Source organism: Lygodium microphyllum, unplaced genomic scaffold (assembly GCF_053477565.2).
Source record: "Lygodium microphyllum isolate KBCC unplaced genomic scaffold, Lygodium_microphyllum_v1.1.10 scaffold_63, whole genome shotgun sequence".
NCBI lineage: Eukaryota > Viridiplantae > Streptophyta > Polypodiopsida > Schizaeales > Lygodiaceae > Lygodium > Lygodium microphyllum.
The window spans coordinates 512,723-519,888 of NW_028229546.1; positions in this window are offsets into that span (position 1 = coordinate 512,723).

Sequence of the window (7,166 nt, forward strand, 5' to 3'; positions counted from 1 at the left end):
GAAAAACAAAATAGGTGTTGCCAAGCCTTGACAACAAAGTGTGCTTGAAAAGGGTTGAAATGGTTTGAAGGGCCAATCCATTTGTCATGTCCATTTGTTATGCCATTCCATCATCGTCCTTGGATCTCTCTCAACATGCACATGTGCATTCTCCACTTTTCTCACATGTTCAAGATGTGCCAACTTAGAGTTGGTTTATTCAATGCTTTTAGAGATATAGTGAAGAAGTAGAAGTGGTTTCATCCTCATCACTTGCATGGACCCATCTTAAATAAGACTTGTAGAGCTATGTCACAAGTTGCTAGAAGCATGCAACTTTGGGCTTGTGAAATGTTTAACATTTTGGAGGTTTGATCTTAGTATATGGGTATGGGTAGGATTAAGAGGATTCATATATGAATGTCTTTTGGATATTTCATGAGGATGTGGTGATTTGCCATATTATATAATGGAATTTGGTGTTGTATCCTTGTTTAGACCTTACATGTGTGCTTATTATTCACCCCACACATGCACATGCTATATAAACTAGACATACACTCGTGTTGACATTCTCACTTTCCTTTTGCCCACGTACTTTAATGCTTGGGAATTCAATGTTGGCTTTGGAGCCATCAAAATTGCTAGTTAGAACCAAGATTTGTTACACATACTACTTGGTCCACTGGTCATGAATTGCAAATGGATTGCCTTTGTTCCAATGTTAGGAGATAGCCATATCATTGGCATGGACTTATTATTGTTGGAGAAAACACTTTGATCCACTAGAGGAGCTTCAACAACCAATCCCAATATTGCAAGGTTCACTCTATAATCCTTAATTTAAAGAGAGATTTTTAGATCCCCCTCTAAGATACCTCATGATATGAGGATTTATGTTGGGTTTATGGCTCCCTATAGTGCGTTTGTAGGCCATGATATGGGAGAATAATGTTTGCTAGCTATCCAATTTTTGGGAGACCTTCAAATGCTTTGCCTACTACAAGATATAGGGGAGGTGATATGGCACTTAATGGACTTTGTAGCTATGGAGGTCTTGATTATGTTAACCTATCTGTTGGAAGTCAACAACTATATGTCTAGATATGAACCTCTCATTAGGAATAGTCCAACCCCTTAGTAACCTCCCTTGTATGAATCTTATAATTCATGATATTAATCTATGCTAACAATAGGGAATCTTTGTGGTAGATTTTGCTAGCATCATTAGTAAACATTCCACTTGCAAAATTGAGAGTGCTTGGCACATGAGATGATGGCTCAATGTAGGAAAGATGATTTTAGCCCCTAAGAATTTTGTTATGGGATGAGGTGTTGAACTCATAGTAGGAATCTCTCAAAGAGTTGCATTGCACTTAAAACATAAGCCTTGTAATAGTGTGAGGAATCAACTCTAACTCAAATGTGCATGCATGCTTTAAAGAAAAAAATGAAAAGGATATCACATGTAGTTTGTGCATACTCTTTTGCTCCTACTTTTGTGCGGATCTAACTCAAGTGTTTCTCTGTTTCTTCACTCTTGGTTTATTGCTTCTTTGTTTCTTCTTCTTTTTTTCCCAAGATTATGGTGTGAGGGAGAGGTTCCATGCTCTCCCATTGATTGAGTTTGCCCTTCTTATTGCTTCTTGGTATCACACTTCTCTATTTCCTATCATTCATTGACCTTTCTCAAGTGAAAATTGGATCCATGAGAGGAAGCCTTTTGTATCCTAGTGAGTGCCATGAGAGAGTAGCCCTTGTGGCTAAGCACCCACAATCTATGCTGGCATGGCTCTATGGAGAACAACACCATGAAAGAAAAGCATGTCAAAGGCTTTAACCTATCCCAAAATCTCAAAGAAATTCCATGCTCTAGTGATCCTTATGTAATGCATTGTAGATCCTAAGCTTACTAATATAAGAACTTGTTAGTTCCTAAGATGAGTATTCAAGTGACCTAGTATTTTCAATTGGACACATCCTTTAACTTGCATAACTCGTTTGTTAAGTGGTTTTTGTTTGCACATATATTCATGAATCCAAGGCTCAATATACATAACTCCTTACCATAAGTAATCCATCCATAGTTACCTTGATCGTTCATCTTCTAATAGTTTGAGTAAGCTCATTTGACAAGGTTCTATTATATGCTTATCTATTTATAGTTGTTGTCAATGCTTATATAGAAAGATGGAATTTGTGAATCTTCTTTGAATGTTAATTTGCTAATGTCTTAATTATTTTCTAGAGTTCCCACTCTAGTATAGGAACCCAACATAGATGCCTTTATATTACATCACACATTTCACATCAAATTGTTGACGATTGATGTCTTGTTTGTTTATTTTCATTTGTATGAAGATGTCTAATGAAGTCCCCATAGCTAACACAATGCTACTTAAAATTTATCAAAAGCACAACAATCTATTCTCATAAACATTATGCAAAATTTCTTACCTAACTCTTTAAGGCAGTCCCATACCTAATGAGTTTGCGCAAAGGTTACAACTTCAACAAAGGCACAATAATATATTCTCTCAAGCATAATAAAAAGACATTTAGGAATATAAAAATAATGAAGCAAAGAGTGTGAGACCTATTCAGTGGTTAAGTTGCAACTTAGCTTCTACTTTATGGGCCTTTCAAAATAATTCATAAAATCAATGCCAATGGTCTTAGGCTACCTATTCCTCTTGCTTGGTACATCCACAATGATTTTTACAAAAGCTTTCCACATCCCTACAAACAACTTTTATCAACTCTCCCTATTGTGGCGGTGGTTGGCCCACCATCAATAGATAATGATTCCAAGTTTCTATAATGTGAAGCCATTGTTATCACTATTATGGTACTCAAATCACAATAGATATGCTCAACTCCTTTTTTCTCTAAGTGATGCACTTTTTATTTCCCTTCTTCTTGATGACAAAACATGCTAAATCTATCACACTTTGGGATTGTTTTTACGATGGGGTGTTGGAGCTAGTTTTTCGTAGGTTGGATGATTCATGATGAGCCCCTGAACCTGTTTGGGGCACATGGTAAATAAGAATGTTATAATGGTTTACCTATGTGTGTGTGTGTGTGGTCATGTTTTATTGGGAGAAATTTCCTAAGCAGATCCTCGACTTGGTTTCAAGTTTTTTTGTGTAGTATTATTACAAAAGGGTATATATGTATGTGTGACCTACATAATAAGCAAGTAAGGTGAAAAATTCTACGAAGAAGAGCTTTCTTACAATTGAGACATGTCATGCATCAATTGCATTTAATGGACTAGTAACTTGGAAGGAGCACTTAGTCTAACTAATTTGGATCCTTTTGGTCCATATTGAGTTATTCAAATCTTGCCCCTACATGCTTGAAAGTGAAACCATGTGCTTGCAATTGACTTGATTCAAACTAATGAAGTATTATACATCATATGCATTGACCTTGTTGCAAAAATGCAAAAGTCCAAGTCAAATGACTTATACCCAATTGGAGTTGTGACATGCTAGATTGATTTTAAGAAAGAAGCTTAGAACCAAGGGAAGGTGTTTCCAATATATTTTCAACCTTAGAATCCTAACTATATAGAATCTACCATGTGCCAAATTGCACTCTAGCATGTTGTTTAGTGGATTTCTATGTGGTCCAATCAAGTATCCAAGAACCCGCGCCATACCTAGTCTAAGAAGTGTTATTGTAATTGTTAAAACCTTTAAAAAAATTCATCACTATAGATTCAATACCTCACTTGAGCTCTAAAACTAAAGATTGCAGTCCACAAAAATTATTAATGATTTTAATGCGAATTGACTTTCAAGCAATTTACTCCCTTTTGATTCTAATGAGGAGTTTGCTAAAGGCTAATTTAGTATAATAGAACAAAGTCTAACACTTAGATCTCCACTAGCCAATTGTATGTGTTTGTAGTCAAGAAGTCCTACTTGCACCAACTAACCTTAACCCTTCCTTTTCATCATGAGAAAATTAGTCTAAGAGAACCCTAAGTGTTGGAAATCCTATCTAATGTGGATGACCTTCTAAAAGAACCTAAAAAACTCTTAGCTTAAGTAATAAAATAAAAAACCCAATTCTTTGAGTTGATCAAACTTATAGGCCACTATAACAATACTTTAATGACACAAAAAAATTTACAAGTTGCATTAATGAGCCGTTTAGTAGACCTATCCCTTAGCTTGAAGCTCATATTGATATCCCTTGAGATCCAATGGTCCATTCTATGACCAACAATACTTGACCATGCTCTCATGTCACTTTTACTTTGAATGTCATTACAACAAGTCCAAATATCCAATGTGCTTATATGCCCATGCATGATATGAGTCTCCTAAGACAAATCTTAATGCTGGTAGGAACTTGTGGATTCGAATCCCAAACAACAAGTTTGCTTGAGCAGCCTTGAATCCTCCACTTAAATAGTCAAATATATTAAGTAAATACCTCAATCTATCAAACTCTTCAAGAAGGCCTACAATAATGAGACTTTATGGAGTGGCACAAGAAGGAGAGGGAGTGCCTTTTCAAATTGAAACTTAGATGGAACTTTTGGGTTATGCCATGTGAGAAAGTGAAAGGATGAATTTGTTGATGAGGTGGTAAATGCTCACCCCCTCAACACACACATGCATGCATGCACACATGTTCACACGCACACGCACATGCATGCACACGCATGCTGAAAGGGAGTGATGGATCGAAGGTTGGACTCGAGAGCTATTGCGGGAGAGCAAGAAAAAGAAAGGGAGAGACTAGAAATGGAAACTCCAATAGTCACAATGTGTGACCGCGCCTTCCTTTATTCAAATTGTCACTAAAAGAATAAAAAATAAAGTGACGGTGACGGGCGCCCGCCAGCTGCAGTGTGTAGTGGCGGTGACTACCAGTATAGTAATACACAGACGGCTAGGCAGAGGCGCCTTTACCCCCAACAACCTCCCACTTAAAGGCGAATCTGCCCCAGTGAGGAGTGAAAAGAAAAAGAAAAAAGACAGTACAACATGCACACATGTACAACAGGATGAGGAAAGACGTCATCTCATCCCACACCCATCAACATCCCGAGGAAGACAAAGCGCTCTATAGAGAGGCCTTTCGTGAGCAGATCTGCAGGATTTTGGTCAGTCGAGATCTTGACAAGATCAATAGACTTGTCCTCAACGACCCCATGTATGAAGTCGAGATCTTGACAAGTCTATTGATCTTGACAAGATCAATAGACTTGTCCTCAACGGCCCCACGTATGAAGTGATACCTCACCTCAATGTGTTTCGTCTTCGCATGGAAGACCGGATTCTTGGCTAACTGAATAGCACTCATAGAATCCGAATGCAGTGTAGGGATAGCATCAATACCAAGGTCAACAACTAAATGACCCAACCAAATGGCCTCCTTGCAAGCCTCAGTGGCTGCAACATACTCGGCCTCTGTCTGTAGTAGAAAGGGCCTTGCATTTCTGCACCCTGGACATCCAAGAAACAACACTTCCAGCATAGGTGAATACATAGCCGGAAGTGGACTTCCTACTATCTGCATGTCCTGCATAATCAGAGTCAGTGTACCCCACGACTCTTGTATCCTAGCTGCCATAGCATATGCACATATGTGGAGTGCCCTTTAGGTACCTCATGATACCCTTCATGATATCCCAATGCTTCTTGCCAGGTGTAGCCATATAGCGTGCGACAACACCAACTGCAAAGGCAATATCTGGACGAGTGGCTATCATGGCATACATAAGACTGCCCACTACGGATGCATAGGGAATCTTGGCCATCTTGGTCCTCTGCTCATCTCTTTGCAGACAATCAGCCTGTGATACCTTCACATAAGAAGGTAATGGACAACCAATAGGCTTTGCGTCCTGCATGAAGACAAGGACTTTATGAATGTACTCCCTTTGTGACAAGTAGAGGAGTCCATGATGCCTATTGCGTCTAATGTGCATACCAAGTATGTGAGCGGCCTGTCCGAGATCTTTCATCTCAAAGCTCTTCTTAAGCTGAGCCTTAAGAGCATCTAGCTCATCATGAGCTTTCCCTACTATCAGCATATCATTCACATAGAGTACCAAAATCAATAAAGAACCATGACAGGCTTTCTTCGTGTAAAGACACGGATCCATAGCACTCCGGCTGTAGCCCTATGACTGCATAAAGGCATCAAACTTATGATACCACTCCCTAGGTGCATGTTTCAAGCCATAAAGACTTTTCTTCAATTTGCACACTAGGTGCTGCCTGCCAGGTTTTGCAAAGCCCTTAGGCTGCTCCATATAAATCTCATCATGCAAGTCCCCATGTAAGAAAGCCGTCTTGACATCCATTTGGTATAAATCCAAGTCAAGCTGAGCAACCAAAGCCAAGACTAAGCATAGGGTGGTCATCTTAACCACAGGACAAAAGACCTCGTCAAAGTCCACACCATGCTCCTGCTTAAAACCCTTTGCTACCAATCTAGCCTTGTATGCCGACTTGGTGTGTCCAGGGGTACTTTTTAGCTTGTACACCCACTTGCATGGCAAAATCTTCTTGCTCGTAGGCAAGGAAACCAAATCCCAAGTGTCATTTTTATGCTGGGAATCTATCTCAGACTACATAGCCCTCTCCCAGGAGTGACTGTCACCCCTGCGCATAGCCTCATCATAAGTGAAAGGCTCTCCTGCATCTGTAACCAAGACATAATGCATTGAGGGTTGAACTCTATCTGGTGGACGTCTGTCTCTAGTAGACTGTCTCACGACAGGTTCTGTTGCCTGCCCAGCTGCCTGTCCAACACCCTGACCATGAGCATCTACTACAGTTGTAGGCTGTCCAACTGGCTGTGCGGAAGCTCTCGGCTGCTCCTGAAATATGACCTTGCGGATCTCAACAACTCTCTCAGACTACCTATGCATCTCGTCTTCATGGAAGACTACATCATGACTGCGGATGACTTTCTGCGCCTGCGGATCCCAGAGATGGTAACCCATCTCGCTTGCATCCCCATAACCAAGGAAAATGCAATTGACACTCTTGGGATCCAGCTTACTTCTCTTGTCCCTGGGCACATGGCAAAAAGCCTCACATCCAAAGATACGGAGATGCACATAAGAGGGGGGTTTTCCAGTCCATACCTCCTCTGCAACCTAGAAATCCAAACAACTAGAAGGTGATCTGTTTATGACATGCACAGCTATACTA